Source organism: Trachypithecus francoisi, unplaced genomic scaffold (genome assembly GCF_009764315.1).
Source record: "Trachypithecus francoisi isolate TF-2019V2 unplaced genomic scaffold, Tfra_2.0 Contig00586, whole genome shotgun sequence".
Taxonomy (NCBI): domain Eukaryota; kingdom Metazoa; phylum Chordata; class Mammalia; order Primates; family Cercopithecidae; genus Trachypithecus; species Trachypithecus francoisi.
In genome coordinates, this window is record NW_022680749.1 from 5,187,694 (window position 1) to 5,209,550 (window position 21,857).

General features: G+C 39.5%; 1 protein-coding gene across 6 annotated transcripts in view; it reads right to left on the reverse strand.

The window, feature by feature from the left end:
• The window catches only part of SGMS1 (sphingomyelin synthase 1), a 310,369-nt gene that overhangs the window by 94,347 nt on the left and 194,165 nt on the right, over window positions 1-21,857 (reverse strand). Inside the window, exon 1 of one of the 6 annotated variants that reach the window (XM_033215423.1) lies at window positions 14,333-14,743. The exons of 4 other annotated variants lie outside the window; for them this stretch is intronic. The gene's annotated coding sequence lies outside the window, so the exon portion shown is untranslated. Of the gene's footprint in view, window positions 1-14,228; window positions 14,744-21,857 lie in introns of those variants that run through there. One more of the 6 variants, XM_033215431.1, reaches the window with a different exon arrangement.

Consider the following 21,857-nt stretch of genomic DNA (forward strand, 5'->3'; position numbering starts at 1 on the left):
TGTCTTAAGAATAATTTTGCTGTAAGATTGTACAGGGTCTCCACAGGTATGGGACATGGTAGTGTCAGGTGGGATAATCTTTGGTCCCAAACTACAACTACTCAGGCCACAAAAACAGCAGAAGGTACGGCCAGATTTCCTCAACTCCTACCCTTCTTTTATTTCTTTTGTTAAAGAACATGTTTAATATTCCTTACACCAAAATAAAAACGTTTTTAATGGAAATCAAAAGATAGACAATAACATGGGGGAAACAGGTATAATACATATGAAATAGGATGAATTTTCCTAATTTAAAATGAGCTCATACAAGTCAATATGATAAAGACAAGAAGACACAAGGGCAAAAGTAAGGAAAAAGAGGGTGAAAGTGGAAGAAGAAAGCACATGAGTGAGCAGTTTACAGGAAGAAACCCACAATGGACCTATGAAAAGATCCTAAACCTCACCCAGAGGGAAAGTAAATTTTTAACTTATCAGATTGGCAAAAATGTTAAAGCTTGGTGAATGAAAAGTGTTGATGGAAGCGTGGGAAAGATAAAATCTTGTTGTGTGGTTTTTTTTTTTTTTAAAAAAAAGGTCAGGCTCACAGCTGTAAACCCAGTGCTTTGAGAGTCTGATGTGGGAGAACTGCCTGAGGTCAAGAGTACATGACCAGCTTGAGAAACATAGTGAGACCCCCATCTCTATGGAAAATACAAAAAACTAGGTGGGCATCGTGGTGCATGCCTGTGGTCCTAGCTACTTGGGAGGAGGGAGCATCGCTTGAGCCCACGAGTTCGAGGTTGCAATGAGCTATGATTGTGCCACTGCATTGCAGTCTGGGTGAAGAGCGAGACCCTGTCTCAAAAAAACAATCAGTGACCTTTCCAGAGAAGAATCTGGTGATGCTTATCAAAATTTGAATGTATTTTCCCACTGATGTAGCAATCCCACTCACAGGAATTTAACCTACAGGTATGTCAACAAGATGTTTACACAAAAATATTTACAGAAAGGCAGACTACAATATTTCCAAGAGCTAAACACAATCCCCCTACTGGCCACTACTAAAACAGCCAGAAGAAAGGCAAAAATAAAATCAATTATTATACACCCATAAAATAAAATATTGTACCATCATTAAAGAGAATAAAGAAGATCTGTATGTGTTGACAGGAATATATCTCTAAAATAGGTAAAGTACAAAGAAAAAGCTAAGGAATGGTATGTATGTTAATTCCTTTATTAAAAAATGCAAAAAGCCAAAGCAAGATAGATGCAGATATGTGACAAAATATGTATTGTTTTTCCTGGAACAAATCACAAGAAATGTAATAACAGTGAGGGGAGCCTTTTACATCTCTTTCTAAATCATTTGATATCATTTGTATACTAACCATGTACATGCACCATTTTTATTTATTTTCATATCTTAACCATATCCTCTCTCTTACACTCTGTTCCTCAACAAAACCTGATTTAAAAAAATAAAACCAGAAAATTTAAAGCATTTATAATAAACCTCAACATCCGAAGCTCCCAAAATATATTTAACAAATCAAAGGCTTTTCAGGAGAGTTCTGACGAAGAAAAAAATACAACAAAATAAGAGACTAAGTAGAGAAAAAGGGGGCAAGGCACACGGATAGAATGAGTATCAACTTGGGTACAAGGACAAGGCTGAGTATTTCTCCCTTTCTAATGTTTTAAATAAATTGAGAAATTATGCATTGCATGGTGTATCCAGCAAGAAGCCACACAAAAAATCAGCAGTTTAAAGTTGTAGAATGTGGAAAACAACTGAGAGGAAAAATCTCCGAAAAGCTCTTCTGGAAGAACTACCCCAATTCGTGAAAAACAGTAAAGAAACACCCTCGCAAACGAAAGAAAAGTCCTACCATGTACAAATAAAACATTCTCACTAGAATGTATTATGAAACCTTTTGGCAAATATTTATAATGTTTGAGATAAAATCCCAAATTGAATTATTTCATATGCAACTATAATTCTAGGTTATGCTACATATCTTCATAGGCATTAAACAAAAGCCTGGAATGTTATTTAGCTGAAAGTCATTTTAAAAATGTGGCTGCAACTCCTTATTATCCATGTATTTATCCAAGGTTTAAGAGACAAACAGTAAAACTAAAACACTTAATCCTCAAAAGTCCTCTAGTGATGTCACCATGAATAGCAAAGGTAATAAAACCACAAAATGTGAGTATTCTAAGGAAAATGATGAAGTACTACTGGAAGGAAAACCCCACCCAAATATATATATACACATGTGCAATTACCTAGTTGAAAAAAATAATTTTAGACTCTGAGAAGAAGGGTGGTCTCGTTTTTCTCCCTGTGTCAGTTATCAATTTACCGCCTCTTAGCTACAAATTCACCATTTACAGCCTGATTTGCAAAAGGGGATCTGAGCCCTTTCAGTCTTTTCCATTTGCTAGCTGACATGATGTTTGTTAATTTTTGTCTGTAGAAAATGCTAGAGAGGCATTGTAGGAAGGAGTTTTGCTTCCTGGTCTGATCAGGAGTCACATCAGACTCCTGTCAGATGTGTAGCTTCTCCAAAGCCTGTCTCAAACAGTTTTTAGTGGAGTGCCTCCAGTAGATATTTCCCCATGAATAGCTTTCCCTGGCACCATAAAGGATGGATTTTCAGCAACTTCTGGAAGGCAGGTTTTTAGTAAGTTGTGCTGGTGTGGCACTACAGCAACTGCTCTGCCACGCAGTGAGTCAAGGCCGTGTCCTCTCCAAAAAGGTCTGGATCTCAGCTCTGAGAGTGGGTAGGAAGTTGGTCTCTTCCTTGGGTCCTCTATCTTAGCCTTTGGAGTAGTGGATGCTCCCTATATCTGCTATTTCTATAGAGTTCTGTTTACTTCTTATTAGCCAATCTTATCATTGCTCCAATCCTTTGTTATAATTCTTTTTTTTTTTTCCTTAAGAGATAGGGTCTTCCTCTATTACCCAGGCTGGAGTGCAGCGGCATGATCCTAGCTCACTTCAGCCTCGCCCCCGTGGGCTCAAGGGACACTCCCACCTCAGCCTCCCAGGTAGCTAGGGCTACAGGCATGTGTCACCATACCTAGGTAATTTTTTTTTTTTTTTTTTTGTACAGACAGTGTCTTGCTATGTTGTCTAGGTCGGTCCTGAGCTCCTGGCCTCAAGTGATCTTCCTGCCTTGGCCTCCCAAAGCAGTGCTGGGATTATAGGTATGAGCTACCTCACCTGGCCCTAAAAAGTCTTAATATTAAATTTTCCTTGTTTAAACTACTATGCAGTTTCTGCTCCCAGACTGAACTGATGACACACTCCCTTTACTTACTAGCATTTCTGCAGTGGGCCCAATGGCAACGTGCATAAGTAAAAGACCAAGAATTAGCATTTTTCCAGTTCTGTCACTAGCATGGCTTAAACTATTTAACCTCTCTAGATTTGCTAAGTGATGTATCATAGAATGTGCCGATAAAAATCCAGGTGAAGAAGTGGTTAATTCTGTCTGCCTAACCTGAGAAAGGGAGAAGCCACCAGGAGCACTCCTCACCTTATTCTCTGTTGATATCTTTGATATCCTTTCTGGTCTCAGCTCCTATCCACCCCTGATCTCCAGACGGCCTCCTCCAATTGTCCCTTCAACCTGGGGTTGGTAATGACTTCCTGCCACTGCATCACCTGTAAGTAACTTTACTACATTCCCCCTTCCATAAATAAGAGTGGCTTTTTTTTTTTTTCCTGCTAAGCTCTGACTAACCAGTTATATTAGAATGGGTGCATATACACATGCTGAAGATCCACTGTGTCTATTCTTGAAAGCCATCATGCACTGCTAGGATTCAAAGTTTAAACCTGAGGAAATCTAAAATAATGTACCTTTATTTGGCCTAAAAGAGCCAGAGTCAAACCCCTGAAATATTTTGATTTATATAGGACTTGCTTGAAGATGGATCCAGCACCTTAATACCTATTTTGTTTTAAGGCTGAACTTTTGGCTGAATCATTTTTCCTAAATTTGTATCTAAATATCAAAAAATTCATTTTAAAAAATGCTTCCTTTAGACAGTGTATAGCACAGTGCTCTCCAGTAGAGCTTTCTGAGATGATGGAAATGTTCTGGATCTGTTCTACACAATATGGTAGCCACTAGCCACATATGTAACTATTGAGCAGTTGAAATGTGTTAGGTACAACTAAGATTATTAATTTAAATATTGGCATGTAGCTACTGCCTATTGTATTGGACATCAAAGGTCTGGCATATGGTCCTCTGTAATCTGAGGAAGGCTCTAGTAACAGTTTAAAAACATTATAACTGCCAGCTACAGTGCCTCATGCCTGTAATCCCAATACTCTGGGAGGCAAAGACAGAAGGAACGATTGAGCCCAGAGACCAGCCTGGGCAATGTAGTGAGACCTCATCTCTACAAAAAAAAAAAATTTTTTTTTAAATTAGTGAGGTTCCTGGCTAACATGGTGAAAGCCCGTCTCTACTAAAAATAGTAAAAATTAACTGGGTGTGGTGGCACGTACCTGTAGTCCCAGCTACTCGGGAGGCTGAGGCAGGAGAATTGCTTGAACCTGGGAGGCGGAGGTTGCAGTGAGCCGAGATCACAGCACTGCACTCCAGCCTGGGTGACAGAGTGAGACTCCATTTCAAAAAAAAAAAAAAAAATTAGTGGGGCATGGTGGTACATGCGTGTAGTCCCAGCTACTGGGGTGCACTCAAGTATCCCAGCTACTGGATTGCAGGGCGGTTGAGGCAGGAGAATCACTTGAGCTTGGGAGTTCATGGCTGCAGTAAGCCATGATTGTACTCCAGCATGCTGACAGAGCAAGACTCCATCTCAAAACAAAACAAAACAAAATTTAAAAAAAGATTTTAACAACCCCTACTCTGCTTGACCTCCCTCCCACTACTGGCTACAAATATGGACACATAACTTATTCAGATAACTTAGTTAACAAATTCTTAGGGAATAAAATCCATTCATTTTATTCATATAGATTAGGGTCCAGGCCCAGTAAGGGGAGACACTCACTTTGGAAAGAGGTAATGTTAGAATTCTTGCTTTGTTTTTCCTGTTCTTTCTGTTTTATTGATACATAATATTTGCACATATTTATGGAGTACATGTGATAGTTTTTGCATGCATAGACTATAATGATCAACTCAAAGTATTTGAGATATCTATGACCTCTACTATTTATTTCCATGTGCTGGGAACATTTCAAGTCCTCTCACCTAGCTACTTCAAAATATACTATACATTGTTGTTAACTATAGTCACCCTACTCTGCTATCAAACATGAAAACTTACTCTAACTGGATGTTTCTGTTTTTCCTATTCTTCAATCTCTCTGGATACAACCCCATTTATTCCTTGAATTGTTTCAGTCCATTCCATACTCTCTTCCCAAGAGGATTCCTCTACAGTCTTCCCAAGACCATATGGTTTTCATACAACATATCTCTATGTACCCTGGCACTACTGAGGCTGTGACAGACATTCCTTTGAAGTAGACTGGTGATGACTAGTTTCTCCGTTACAAACATTTAATTTCTTATCTCTGACCTTTACTTGGACATAATCAAAATAAATGACACCAGGTTTCTCAATTCTCCTGAGAATTTTGCTCCTAAATGTAAATGCTAAATATTAGCAATAGATAACTTCAGGAAGCTCATTCGATATATTAACAGGAATATAAGAATATTAAGCCTTTCGGCCGGAACCACCATCTTCCAGTAATTCGCCAAAATGACGAACACAAAGGGAAAGAGGAGAGGCACCCGATATATGTTCTCTAGGCCTTTTAGAAAACATGGAGTTGTTCTTTGGCCACGTATATGCGTATCTATAAGAAAGGTGATATCATAGACATCAAGGGAATGGGTACTGTTCAAAAAGGAATGCCCTACAAGTGTTACCATGGCAAAACTGGGAGAGTCTACAATGTTACCCAGCATGCTGTTGGCATTGTTGTAAACAAACAAGGGCAAGATTCTTGCCAAGAGAATTAATGTGCGTATTGAGCACAAGCACTCTAAGAGCCGAGATAGCTTCCTGAAACGTGTGAAGGAAAATGATCAGAAAAAGAAAGAAGCCAAAGAGAAAGGTACGTGGGTTTAACCGAAGTGCCAGCCTGCTCCACCCAGAGAAGCACACTTTGTGAGAACCAATGGGAAGGAGCCTGAGCTGCTGGAACCTATTCCCTAAGAATTCATGGCATAATAGGTGTTTAAAAAAAAAAAAAAAAAAAAAGACCTCTGCGCTGAAAAAAAAAAAAAAGAATATTAAAAGGACAATTATATATGAAAGTACCACAGGCTCTGGAACCCAAATGCCTAAGAAACTATATACAGCCTATTATCCTGAGAAACAAATGAAAGTATATTTCATAAGTCTGCAAGAATTTTAACAATATAAAATCACACTGAAAAATTCTGTGAAATTTTGGCTATGAAATGCTTTGGGTGAAAATTTCTGTAGTTGTTTAGTAATTTGTGCAATTTAAATGAGAATTATAGGACACACTAACCAGCGAAGTAGGAATTAATTTACCTTGTAATTTTAACTATAACAATATACTCTAGTTTCTTTTACTTTTGTTTACATGAGTTACCCACAGAACAGAACATCACATTTCCCACATGAATAGGCACTCAATGACATTCATTTTTCTTCTCAACATTTTCTAAATTGCAATAAAAAAGATAATATTATGATGGTCATGACACTCTTGTGTTGCAAGTCAGATAGGAAAGGGCATTCAAGGTGAAGACAAGCAACCCTGGAGAAGTCAGCTGGTCCTTAAAGTGCAGTGTCATCTGGGGGGACTCACACAGTCCAAGACTATCTTTTAGTCTTGCAAATTTATAGATACAATGATCAGAAAAGCATTCATACTGACCACACTTATGGTGACATTAGCGTTAAAAACTACAGCTGAATACCTTATTGTGAGAATGTAAACCATCAGGTGGGTTGGATGCTGGCATGTCTGATGGCAGATCTCTGAAAAGCATAGTTATGTGAAGTGGCCAAATTACCATGAGAAGGATGCATAGTGGGCATGGAACAAAAATACGTTCTGTGACTTCCTGTGTGGCCTGACACTGTGCACTGTGAGGTTAAGGAGGACTCAACGGTATTCACTGATGAGGGCAAGACCAATCTCTAATTCAGATTTGGAACTTAGGCAGATTTCAAAAGCCCTCAGACAGCCCCACCATAGGGGAAGACCCACATGGAGACCTGGTAATGCCACCCTAGGGGTAAGGCACCTTCTCTGTAGCCAGGCCAAGTTGGCCTCTCAAATTCCGTCTCCCATCCCAGTCTTCAAGTTCTACTTCTCTAAATTCCTCTTCAGACAATTTCCCTCTCAGAATAACATGTTAGTTCCTTTAACCAAGTTATAGTTCTATAACCAAGTTATAATCTCTTTATTTGTTGTATGTTTGCTGTGATACATTCATTATAGGTTAGTTTAATAATTTCTTTTGGACTAAGGTCTTTTCAAATTGAGAAGAGGGAAAGGTATATATAGTATATATACTATTACCTGAGGGCCCTCATGTATGGCATATATACCATACTCGTGGTAGAAGCCAATAATTCCAGTGAAATGAAAGCTTTGGAATTTCAAGAAGGAGGGACCTCTTAAAAAAACAAACAAACCAACAAACAAACCTATAACCACACCCTGTATTTAAAGAATTCATTGAATGTCAAGCTTAAACTCTTTAAAAAATACAAGCTAATAGACCTATGGTGTGGGTAATGAGGCATATTGTTCCACTCCACCTTGACTTAAATCTATTTGCTCCTTTATGTCCAGAACGTGTTTGAGCCTTTTGGTGAGACCCTTACTTCAAAAGGGGGGGAAAATCTATTTTTACATCTGTTAACTCAGCACAAGTCTAGAACTTGGGATTTTGCTACCAATTACTGCAAAATTACAAGTTGATGCCCAGGAGCCTTGTAAACACACAATCAGTTTTCAAACATTTTCAGCAACACTTCCTGCAGTGCGTGGTAATTTCTAGTCTCATCCATATCTAAGAAATCAAAGTGACGGAATGCACCTAAAGTGGAGAAATTGTTTTATGGGGTCTCAAGAATTGTGGTCACTGGTTGCATCTGAAATTTTAAACTGCCTAGTCTTTCTTTTACTTTATTTATTATCAGCTTGACTTTCAGCTTAGTTTGACTATCAAACTCTCAGCTTCTGACCCCATAGAACTATGCAATTTTGTATCACCACTTCAGGATTCTCTGTTAGGATCACCAGGTTTCTTTGCCAATACTGCTTACCCAGCAACTCAGGGGCGGCTTGAGGCTTGCGGCCGACAGAGTCTGGAACACCACCTTCTACTTCTGTACAATCAGGAAAGTTAAGTAAACTTGAAGGTTAGCTTAATGAAGGCCACTAAGCACTAGCAGGGCTTAGTCTATGTTAGTTTTCTCAGAAGTATGTTTTCATCTGTGCATCAGTCACATTTCACATGCCCCTTATGCTGGAACTGCTGTGCTCCCATGGGCAGTCACCACCCAAGAGGGATGAGCTAGCTGTGAATTCTCCCAATGATGTGAGCTGACAGATTTCCTTCTAGACACCCAGAGAGAGGCAAGCTGCTGGGGGCACTCACTCCACTAGAAGGTTCAAGTCACATGTTTATGTGAGGTTTACACAATTCAATGCAATAGAGACACTGAGAAAGAAAATCAAGATCCAACACTTTTCAAAAAAATTGCTAACTTCAATTCTCCAACCTGAAAAAGTGCCTTTTCCTAAGCCATGGAACTTTTCATTGCTGGACCTCTTACTGCTATCTCCCTGGAAAATTAACAGAACTGCAAAACAGTCTGCCATTATAAGGTAGACAGCAGATGGATTGTGAATACTCTGAAATCTTCCCATCCAATCCCTATCACCTAAAAAATCCACACCATTAAGTCAAATACATACAATGCCAGTTGCTCTTACGGATAAGCTCTACACCGCTATAGCTTGCTTGATACACAAGTGGAAGTGACAGAAAAAGTGATCACATGAAAGCTTTATCTTTTCAGGCAAGGCTGACAGGGTATAAGAAATCACTAAGATGACAAAACTGACACATTTGCACATACATTTGCTAGGTGTGCTGCTTACACCTTAAGGCATGGAAAAACATATTTAAGAGACATAATATCAAGAGTAAGATGAAAAAATAGAATTACACTGCTTAAGAACAAACATTACATGTTTTTATAGTGGAACAATTCATAAATGCAGAAGTTATATTATTGGCTAATTCCAGACTGATAAGAAATAGATGACTCTTGTTTTCCATACAACTTATGCCTCCCTCTAATAAGTGCTTCTCACTTTAGTGCATATTCTTCATTCCCTACAAGGCCAAAGTGGTATCTGTAAAGACATTTACTTCTCCTAAGATTTATCACTTTTGGAAAACAAGAACCCTTTTAATATTTTAACTATTAAAAAATCTAATTTCCTTATATATTCTCCTTCCAAATCTTACATTTCAAAAAGCACCAGTCAATTCTATTAACCTGGAAAATGTAAATTAAAAAAACAAAAGTTATTTCTTGCGACTGTGCCTAAGGACTGTGCTACATAATTCACATGTATATCTTGTTTATTTCTCTAAGCCCTATGAAATAGAGATTTGGTTTTCACAGATAAAGAAACTTGCCCCAAATCACACAGCAAGTTAAACTGGCAGGGCTGAGATTCCAGCAAAGGTTTATCTGACTCTCAAACCACTATAATATATTCCTCCAGGAGACAAAGCAAATATTTCACTGTGCTGCTGATAAAATGTACACACTTGCAGATTTCAGCATACATTAACTCTCAAAAGCCTTTTATAAACATACTGTTAAAGCTACTTGGTGATTTCATTAAAGCAAAGATTGGCATTCAAATGTCACAAACAGAAATACATACATTGAACTTGTAAGCCAGGATTTCTCAACCATAACACTACTGACATTTTGGACAAGATAATTCTTTGCTGTGGGGCCTCTGTCCTGTGCATTGTAGGATGTTTAGCAGTATCCATGGCAGTATCCACTAAGTGCCACTAGCACACCTTCCCACCCCCAGCTGTGGCAATCAAAAACATGTCCAAATATACCAAGTTTTCCCTGGGGGGTTAAAATTGCACCCTGCAGAGAACCATTGAGTTAAGCTAATTGCCCATAACAACTGGTTAAAGACCGTACTGATCTGATTTGGACTGGAGATAAGAAAGAGCTCTCCTAAAACCTAGTTTAGTGAAGATTTCTCATACACCATGCTATAGCTCCTTAACAGAAAGCACTTATTAAACTGGACAAAATGTACAGACTTCAAAATGTGACCATCTCTCTTTTACCACATTGGTAATAGTAAATATAAAGTACCATTTCTCAGCTTAAAAGTTTTTAATTTTTAATTTTTTTCTGTGGACCTCATCTGACTGAAAGTCTCTCAGCTTTTACACTAAGGTGAAGACGCCTATTGTTTTTGGACCACTGTTCAAATAACAGTTACTAGACACTCTCCAAACCCTAATTACAGCCAGGCATAGTGGTTCACACCCTGTAATCCCAGCACTTTGAGAGGCTGAGGTAGAAGGATCGCTTGAGTCCGGAAGTTTGAGTTCGAAACCAACCTAGGCAACATAGTGAGATCCTGTCTCTGCAAAATATTAAAAAATTAGCCAGGCATGGTGGCACACCTGTAGTCTCAGCTACTCAGCAGGCTGAGGTGGGAAGACCGCTTGAGGTTGCAGTGAGTCGAGATCATGATGCTGCACTCCAGCCTGGGCAACAGAGCAAGACTCTGTCTCAAAAAACAACAACTAACCTATTTACCACATTCTGGATATGTATTTAAACACAAACCCAGAAATGTGCATAATATTGCCTGAAGTAGTAGTAGTGACAGTAGTAAAAACAGCAGCAACAACAAAAGACTAGCAGCTAATATATACAATTTACTATCCGATTCTGCTTTAAGCACTTTACATGGATTATATAATTTCATCCTTCAACTTCTTCAACAGCCCTCTAAGGTAGGTACTATTACTATTATTCGTATTTTATGAATGAAGAAATAGAGGCATAAAGAGCTCAAATAACTTTCCCAGGGTCTGGTTTTGGAATCTCTATTTGTAACCACTATCTACAAAGAACGATGCAATTATTATCTCCTTGGTTCCAAATACTCTATCTCTTGTACTGGGTGAAGTTTTTCCCACCAGCTGTATCATATGCCTTTGCCAAGGCACACTATTGACACCTTGCTCAAGTCTGACATTATGCCACTGATCATCCCTCTTTAGGGACAAGACATAAACTCATTCACCTATACTGCTATCCAATTCATATTTTTCCGTCTTGAGTAAAGAATACACATACCACATTATTAAATGTTCTGATAAAGCAGACATTGCATATCTATAGCAATGCCCTGACATACTACTTGTCCAGTAACATTATTAAAAAACAAACGAGGTTAATTGGACATAAATAATTCTTAGCAAACATACGCTACACACTGATCATCACTTTTATTTTTGTGACCATTCTTTTAAAAAATGTGATCTACAATTCTGCTAGACACCAACATAAGCCATGAATCTAAAGTTTTCAGAATTTACCATTTCTCCATTTTTGAAAATGGACTCTCTGGCATGCTTCCCCCCTCCATGATTTTTCCAAGATTACTCCCAAGTGGTTTTATCATCACACTGGCATGTTCTTTCAACATGCTCAAGAATTCAGGTCACTCAAAGCAGTTAGGATTTAGAGCGGTTTAAGGAAGTGGGTAGGTGTTCTGTGTCAAATAGATGGTGCGGGTGATGAGGTGGGGCTGTGAGCAATGCCTAGTCCTGGAATAGATGCTGTATTTCATGGTCTTCGATGAAGGTGGCATTGTTCTCTTATATGATGACATGCCAACAGATACTCCGACAGATGGACTCTCTCAGAATTGGATGTTCCGATCAGACACGCTGAGACTTTCTCACCTCCACATAACTAGTTTTAGCGCTCACAGTGTGCCTTTCATGAACTCATCATTCTTAAACAGATTCAATGCTAATCTAGGTGCTAACATAAATTTTAAAATATTTCAGTTAGCATATAAAATACTGCAGGTATGCACTCACACTCAGGGGATTCAACTAGAGAAAGCCTGAGTTGCACATGTGAGGCGCAGGAGGAAAACGCACACCCTGAACTAAAAGGTCTTCAGAAAAAAAGTAGAAGAAAGTTACCGGAGATCAGCAACACGAAGGCGGCCACTTGCATTAACGAGCTCATCAACAGTAGGACTTTCTCAGTTAATATTTGAAAGCCCTAAGCTTCTAGAGTAAATGCGTAATTCCTTGAACTTTGATAATTTGGCGCTGGGACAATGAGGTGGTTTTAAATCACTTAAAAATCTGCTTTGAACCAAGAACCTCCTCTGGATCATTTCAAACAGAAAAATCAACACCATTTTAGGAGCAATTGGAGTCACATAGGAAAAATAACCAACCTTAAATGCTAACTTCCAACATAAACTAAATTAACTAGCTGTGAAATTTGGAGCAGGTAATACAACCTTACTGAGCCTGTTCTTCAACTATAAAACAGGGATAATAATACCTCCAGTTCTTAGGTCTATTGTGAAAACTAAATGAAGTAATGTATACAAAGCATCTCAGTACCTGATAAAAGAGATCCTTAAATATTCAGCCTTTATACAACTATTAGGTGAAACTAATAAAATTCCAAATTTAATAATCTCTTTGGATTTTAGGCAGCTTAGAGATATAACAAAATATTATTCCATTCTCACCACCTGAGGGGGCCTTTTCAACTGCCTCAGTGGACTTGAGAACAGTGGCCTTAGGCCATTTCTCCCAAGATTACAGGCTGTTTCTCAAAGAGGATTCTACGCTGTTACCTTTCACACAGAGGCATTTGATCAGTTCAACTCAGAGCAAAAGAGACTTAACAATTAGCCTATGAGCTTGAAAATAGTGTTACTAGGAGCTCATAGGGCAATTTAAAGTTTCTAACAAATTATTTTAATCATTCCATTTAGAAGTTGTTTCTTTCCAGGGAAGTTTCCTTTATAGACCTTTAAAAAAAAAAAAAAAAAAAAGCCAGCTGCGAAGAATTTTCTTTCTCTCGCTAAAAAAAGCCAGCTGCAAAGAATTTTCTTCCTCTCTCCATGACAGTCTATCTTTTGACTGCATCCCGGTCTGTATCTTCATAAATGCAGGAGTGTAATGATGCTATTCATGACTTGGTCATTCATATTCATAACTTCATAATTCAGTTTACAATTCTTCTCACCATCCTTTATGTTACTGGGACATCTTTAACCTGTCTTTCCTGTACACAATCAGTGCTGCTGATCGTGGTAACTTTCCTGTTGTATTGTGTATATCCTCAGTCATTACGGGATTCCGCTTTCCCTGTCCCCCACCTCCCCAAACTCTTGCAAGAAAATAAGTTATTTGGCACTATACAACTGCACTAATTTCTTGTGTAGAAAAGCAGATTTTTTTTAAGTGGCTCACTGGACTTATTTCTACATAAATTTAAAAGTGGTAACTCAATTGGATAAAAATGTTATGATAAATATTTGTAGCATTCAGGGTAACAGAATTTAGTCCCAGATTTCCTATTTTGGTACAACTACACAAAGCAAACACAAATAGAAAAAAAAGGCAAATGTCATGCATTCTTCTCCATGTATTTATTGACAAATTCCACAAGAGCGATTACCTGGCCACACTAAACAGGAAGCACGGTTATGAAGTAAACATGGAGTAAACACGATCAGTCCAAAACACAGGGGCACGTGCTTTCTTGTAGCACTTAATACCAAGCTCATTCACAAGCCAGTTTCCACCCAACCAAAGGAGTTGGCAAAAGGTCTGTTTGGTACAGGGACTGGAGTTTGAGAAAGTGAGTACTTCCGCAAAACTAACCAAACTAGACACAATCTCATTCTCTCAAAAACCGCCATTAGGAAAACTTGATAACCCCAAGCAGAAACCACCCCCATCCTTGGTTCTCACGCCATAGCAGTTAGCATCACGCAATATAAAGAGCACTTGTTGACTGAGCCTACCCATATCCTGACCCACTGCTTCAGCAACGGCACTGAACCGTCTCAGGTGTAAATAGCTAGTGCCTACTTGGTCATTAAAGCGCCATGCAGGAAAAATAAAGATTTCCCTTACTTCGCCGTAGTAGAAGAACTAGCACTGATTGCGGTATTTTAATCGGTCCCCACCGTCTGTGAGTGTATTTTAATGAACCACAGCATCTCGGGAGCAACACTTACGGTCTCTCCTCCCCCGAGGCAGTGTCTCCTGGAAAGTTCCTGGGGCACCAAGTTTGCGCGCGGCTCCTCCCGCTCAGGGTGCGCGCAGCCGGCCCTGGCGCGGGCGGAAAGGCGCGCGCGGTGAGTGGCGCGCAGACCCCAGGCGCGGCGCTTGCTGGGCGCCCGCGCCTCGATCGCTCCCGGCGGTCCCGCTCCCCTGTCTGCCCGGCCCTGGTGCTGGGACAGCGGCGCTGCGGAGCCAGGCGTCCGGAGTTGGGGGACGGGCAGGCGGATGCGCCGATCCTCTCCCAGGGTCAACTGCGAACTGGAAGCCCAGCCCGACCTCAGAGGCTCCAACAGCGAGGTTGGCGGGTGTGGCCCGCAGCAGAGGGTTTTTGGAATGCAGGGTGTGGCCCTCTACCACGGCAAAAAAGAAATGAGTCAGCCCGTTCAATCCTAACCAATAAGCACGTTCAGTGTCGGTTAAGGCGGAACTTTCCTTTCTTGATTTATACCAAGCTTAGCAGACTTTCACAGCCTATTCTTTACGCCTTTGACAACTTCGACACAACTTCTAGAAAAGGGTAGGTTGCCTTTGAAAACGCTTGAGAAACAAGGATTAATCTGACGAAAGATACTTCAGTGGATGTACATTAGTTTCGATTAGTAAAAGTTCTTGAGTTAGGCAGAGATATTGGGTGCAAAGAGCGTGAGACCTGGGATCAAAGCAGATTTGGATCGGACCTCTGACACTGTATGGCCTTGAGAAAATTGATTATCATCAATGAGGGGGCTAAAATGCCCACCTAACGGTTTACAGATTACGACAGTCCCCCCATATGCAGTTTCACTTTCTGCTGTGTCTGTTACCTGCCCGGCTTCAATTGCAGTCTGAAAATATTAAATGGAAAATTCCAGAAATAAGCAATGCACAAGTTTTAAATTTCATGTCATTCCGAGATTGTTAAAATTGTTATATTTTATCATTAGTTACTGTTAATCTCTTACTGTGCCTAATTTATAAATTAAACTTCACCATAGGTATGTATAGCAAAAACCATAGTGTATATAGGGTTCAGGACCATCGAGGTTTCAGGCATCCACTGGGGGCTTTGGAACATACATACCATCTGGGGATAATGGGGGAACTACTGTATGTGTAACAATACATGCAAAGCATTTACCACCGTGCGGGATGTAGAGTAGGCACTCAAAAAATGCTGTCTTGTCCCTCTGAGCCCTGAATCCGAATCTCCAAAACTGTAAACAAACTGGCTTGTAATTTTCAAAAATTCTTTCCTATGTTAAATATCTAAAGAATTTTAGAGCTGAAATAGTTCTCTGGTATTCCCTGGTCTGAGTCCCTTATTTAAGTGTTGAGAAACTTAAGAAGCTTTAGGTTTAGGATTCTTGAATTTGGTATTCTTACTATACAATAGAAAGTTTATTGGTAGCAAATAAGGCTTAAAATTGGAATGATTTCATTTAGGTCACAGGTAAACCTACTTTTAAAAAAGTACGAGTGATTTTTGGGAATATTCTATCTGGGTCACTGTGCCCTAAACATTATTTTGTAATAAAAATACTTAAAAGAAACTTTATTAAGGAATTGGCAAATTACAGGGGGCTACAGAAGTGCTAATTCCTGAGGGCCCATTAAGAAATGAGTTGATTGCCAGTGCCAAAAGAGAGTTTCTAGATGGGAAGAAAAAAAAATGTTAAGTTACAAATTAAACGTTCTTTGCTTTGGAGATCTCCTGAGCAAAGATCTCTTCGTTTAGAGTCATTCCACAGGCCAAGGTTTCTTGAAAATACTCATCAGCCAAAGATAAGATCTAAAGTGAGATCAACAAAATGCTGTTCTTTTCTCCAAAGCAGCACGGGAGAGTGGAAAGAACACTGCACAAAAAGTCAAGAGCTCCCTTCCTGGTCTCCGCTCTGCCAATAAATGACAGGGTGAACTGCTTCATCTCTCTCTGAGGATCTCTAAGAGTGTTTCCAGTTGGAAACCAAACTATGGTCAAAAGAGCAGAAGCAAGATTGGCCTACAGCCTCACATTTATCCTTAGCAACAGGTACTTAACATATTAAGTTGGGTCTGTCTCCTAGATGATGAAGCTGTCAAATCTCTCTTGACCCTCATATTCCTCATAAAGGTAATCTTACTCTCCTAGACACTTTAAGTTAAATTCTGGAATCATCTGAGCTCCCTCTTTTCTCTCTTGACAGTTCACTACCAATAGGTGTAACATGAAGGCTACTTTCATATCTGGACCATTTTTTCCATTCCTGGTTCAGGCATTCATCCCCTCTGCCTGAGTCACCGAGGCTGAGCGTCTTCTAGCTGCTGTTCCCGCAGGCGGGCCCCTCCCTCTATGCCTCTCAAAACATCATCATCATCATCACATGACAAATGTCAAAGTCGAGCATGCCATCAGGTCATAAACCTTTTCCTCTCAGACAATTAGATAATTTTATAGTAGAGATCAAAAGGAACACAATTTGCTTTATGGGCAGCTTTCCTCAAACATTCATGTAAATTAATGTGTACTTTTAAGAGCACTGATTTTCTGTTTATATAATTGTTACAATGAGCTATACTAGCTGAACTGATAATACGTTGGCTATTATATCAAGGACAGCAGCTCTTTTACATGAGAAGACTACATAAAGCTTAAGTGTATATGAACAACTCAATAAACTTCTTAACACTGTAGTCTAAAAAATACAATTGTGTTTGTGTGGACATAGAGAGATATTTTGAGATCTATGATGGAGGAAGGGAAAGGCAGCACAGACAGGAAAGAGAGATGATCTAGTTTGTTTGTATTGTTTAGGATCCAGCCAAGCTTAACATTCAGAGTAGGTGTTCTCTCCAGGAAGAAGGAAGGCTTCATAAATATGTTCAGCTGCAACCATAAAGCACTTAAAAGATGTTTCCAATAATCCTTATGCTTCAGAAATAAGAACAACACTGTGACCAATGTGGTTAGAACATCCCCACAAGAGAACAGGATAACTGGTTCTAGGATGCCTTTGTTGTCTCAAATTAAAATTCAAAGTACACAGATTCTAAATATATAGTTACCAAAAAAGAGTGACGGTGAACCTATGGGTCCAGTGCCATGACATTTACAGGCACTTGAAGCCTGGCCTCTACCTCTGCACCCCGATCTTAAAAACCCTCTGCCAAATAACCTGCTGGTCCACTCCTTGTTCCTCTAAAGCAGAGGGCACATTACTAGCACCATACCTAGGGACAGTGAGTGCTTACCATTTTATGTTGACTTGTCATCCACTTTAAATATAGGTTTAACTTTCTCACGGTCAGTTTCAAATTCCATTCCCCACCTGAATGGCTCCCACTGGTGGCAGGAGATAAAACTTAGAGACCCAAGTCCTGCCTAGCAGGCTGGGCTCCTCACTTTCCCACCACTTCCTTAAACAGACCGTTCAGACATTTGCCTGCAAATTTAAACTGACCACCTCTCAGTCACAACATGACCTCCTGGAACTAGCACCTGCTTGCTTTAAACCCACCAATTAAAGCTCCCCTTAGGAAACATATTTGGATAACACACTGGACCCCAATAAGATGTCGGCCCATGGGTCTCTTTATCTTTGCCTGTGCTCCCTGGCCTATGTAGTGGAGATGGTGGGGACCTCTGAGTGTGCCATGTACACTCAAGGGTCTAAAAATTCTTAAACTTTCACATTGTGGTTGGGAGCCGTGCTCATCCCTAGTGGAGAGGCTGCCCCAAAGGGACCCATGCAGGGGGCTCCCATGTTGGTGCTCTTTAGTCCAGGCCTCTCAGCTGCTGGGTGGTTACCAGCTAAGGTGACAGAGTTTCATTCAAAGCACTAGGCTCACACCAGGCCCCCTGCCTGACAACCTTCTTGCATTCTTTTTACTACATATCCCATTCCAGACCACTAAAACCCTTCCTTCTCCTAGAACTTTTGTCACTGGCAAAAGCCCTGGGGATCTCTCCTCTCCTCCAAATACCTACAGACCTTATTCTTTATACTTCCATTTCACAACTAACATAGGGTGTTAGCATCCTTCCTTCTTTTTGAGATCCCTGACCTTTCACTCTCAGCAGACAGTGAAAATCCATCTGAGGTAGACATTGTGTTTCTGAGCCTCTGTATCCCCCAGGGCCTAGCAGATTCTGAATAAATAGTCATTGTTGTTGATATAATGATGCTTAAGTTATATAACAGCCACAAAGGAGAAAAGAAAACGTTCCCTTTGACTGCTGACACATCAAGAAGAAACAAATATTATAGCTGTTCAAACCAGTTGGCAAGCAGAACCCAAGCAGCAGATGCGTTTCTGTGCTCTTCATGGCATGTTCCAACAATACAGAATGCTACTGAGACAGCAAATCTGATACTTCCTAAAAGGAAGTGGAATTTACAAAACAGAGTTATCATGTAAAATCCCAGTTCCGCAAACACGAATCCACTGAAGAGAACAGAAGCAACAAATCATTCCAGCTTCCCTTTCAAGTAAGGAACACATAGATACATATTTGAGAATCTTACCAAAGTACCAATTCCTCCTTAAATGTAAACATTGCTCTCAACCACAAACATCTGTTTACCAACAGATGCTCCTAACCCATAATGGTAGCAAAGGACAGTTCTTCAAGACAATTCATAACTCCTAGAACTGTCATAGGTGTACATTTATTATATAGCATTTGCATTATATGACATCATAGGTATATAAAAGTTTTACGACATTTGCATTACAGCAAGCCTCTGTCAAAAGAGCTGTTACCACCTGCACATACATTCATTCACTGGTATCCTTTGGTTAGCATTAACATATTTCTGCTTTGATGACAGATGGGGAAAAAAATACTACCACTGTTCTCAAAAGGCTGTGTCTGTCCTATTATGCAACTAAATAATTTATTAAAATTGCCCACGACAAAGGTACTGACTTTCTAAATAACTACTCCAAGTATAAACAACCAAATGAATTAGTCAGCAGTGTTTAACTTGCAGGTAACAAAAATGGCACTTGAGGCATCACGAGCAAAAGCAAGGTGAGCCACATTGGCTCTAAATATCCCAGCAAATGGAAAGCCACAGGGGCAGCTGGGCACGAGGATCAGCTCAACACGAACTGCACCAGGACAAGATAGCATCTTTGTTTCTGGTGCTTTATCACTGGCTTTATCCTTCATTCTTAAAGTGTGCCTTTTCCCACTTAACTCCTAGCTCTGCCTCCAAGACAGACAATTCCTCCTTTCACAGTTGTAATTTTAAAAACTGCAAGAAAAACTCACTGGTCCAGTTTGGAGCCATGCACTCCTGACTGTCTGGTCTACACTAGGACCACCTGGTTGGATTGGTGAGAGAAGCAGTAAGTTCTCTAGAAGAAAATGGGTTTAATTCTCAGAAGTAGAAGGAAGGTCTTGTTTGCCCCAAACACATCATCACCTATCAAGAAATTCCAAGCCATCGTCAACCAGGTAACAAATTACATTCTAAAAGTTCACTTCTACAGTCAAAAGTCAATGAACTCTTCTTAGACAAGGTGACATGGGAAAAAAAATTAAGTCCATGAACTCTTATGTAACACTTGGAATACCTTTCACTTGAAAGCTGGCTTCTCTGGCCAGTCCTTAAAAACCTATTTAACTCATAATTTAATGAAATTATATGTCAGTGAAATAGAATGCTGAATAACATTTCTAATACTGTACTCAAATTCCACTCATGACATTGTTCCTAAAGGAAAATGTATTTGAAATTCCATTTAGAACAAGAAAAACATGCTCAATTTAATCCATTTATCGAGTACCAACTAATGACAATGGCTTTCATTTTATACACATTATTTTACATTTAATCCATATACAACACTGCAAGGCAGATATTAACAACTACACTGAACTCACAAAGAAACAGGGAGTCCAGAAAGGTATATATGTCCAAGGTCAATCATCCAGACAAGTCAGAGCCAGCTGCACAGCCATGTTTGTCTGATCTGAAAGCTGGGACTATTGTGTCTAATACAAAGAGCAGCTAGCTAGGGGTGGGCTCACAGATGGGAAGATTGAGAGTGAATGTATCAGACTCTGTGTAAATACCTAAAGTGAAGGAACTAGAGAGCAGTCACAGTCACTAGCCAGATTTAACTTTCTGTTTCTTAAAAGCAGGTACTTCTCTATGGCTGAATACAGGAAAATATTTCTCTAGGTAGGCTTTAAGCTACCTGATCCTTGTACTTACATGAAGATCATTTGAAAATCAATGATTTGTAAATAATATCTTCATAGAAAGTGTCTTTTGCCCTGTTAAAAAAGAAGGTACTATCTATATATCTATATTAAAATACCTGTCTAAAGTGTTTTAACCTAGGAAATACCATTCTGGACATTGGCGTTGGCAAGGAGTTTATGACTGAGTCCTCGAAAGCAATTGCAACAAAAGCAAAAGTTGACAAGTGAGAACTAATTAAAGAGCTTCTGCACAGCAAAACAAACTATCAACAGAGTAAAGAGACACCCTACAGAATGGGAGAAAATATTTGCAAACTATGCATCTCACAAAGGTCTAACATTCAGAATCTATAGGGAGCTTAAACATTCAACAAACAAGAAACAACCCCATTAAAAAGTAGGCAAGGAACATGAACAGATACTTCTCAAAAGAAGACATATGAGCACAGCCAAGAGACACACAAAAAAATGATCAGCCATCACTAATCATCAGAGAAATACAAATCAAAACCACAATGAGATACCATTAATCACAATGGCTATTATTAAAAAGTCACACCAGTTAGAATGGCTATTACTAAAAAGTCAGAAAATAATATGTTGGCAAGGTTGCAGAGAAAAGAGTATGCTTATCCACTGCTGGTGGGAATGTAAATTAGTTCAGCCACTGTGGAAAGCAGTTTGGAGATTTCTCAAACAACTAAAAATAGAATTACCATTTGATCCAGCAATCTATTACTGCATATATAATCAAAGGAAAATAAATCATTATACCAAAAAGACGCATGCACTTGTATGTTCAATGCAGCACTATTCACAATATCAAAGACAGGGAATCAACCTAGGTGCCCATCAACGGTAGACTGGATAAAGAAAATGTGGTACATACATGCCATGGAATATTACACAGGCATAAAAAAAGAATGAAATCATGTCCTTTGCAGCAGCATGGATGGAGCTGGAGACCATTATCCTAAGTAAATTAACGCAGAAACAGAAAACCAAATACCACATGTTCTCACTTACAAGTGGGACCTAAGCATTGGGTGCACATGGATATAAAGATGGGAACAACAGACACCGAGGATTACTAGAGAGGGGAGGAAGGAAGGGAGGCTGAAAAACCACCTATTGAGTACTATGCTCACTACCTGGATAACGGGATGAATTGTTCTCCAAACCTCAGCATCACACAATCTACCCATATAACAAACCTGCAAATGTACCCCCTGAATCTGAAATAAAAATGGAAATGTTTTCAAAAGCTGTGAATATTTAAACATGTTCTGTAGATCAGGTTGACAAGA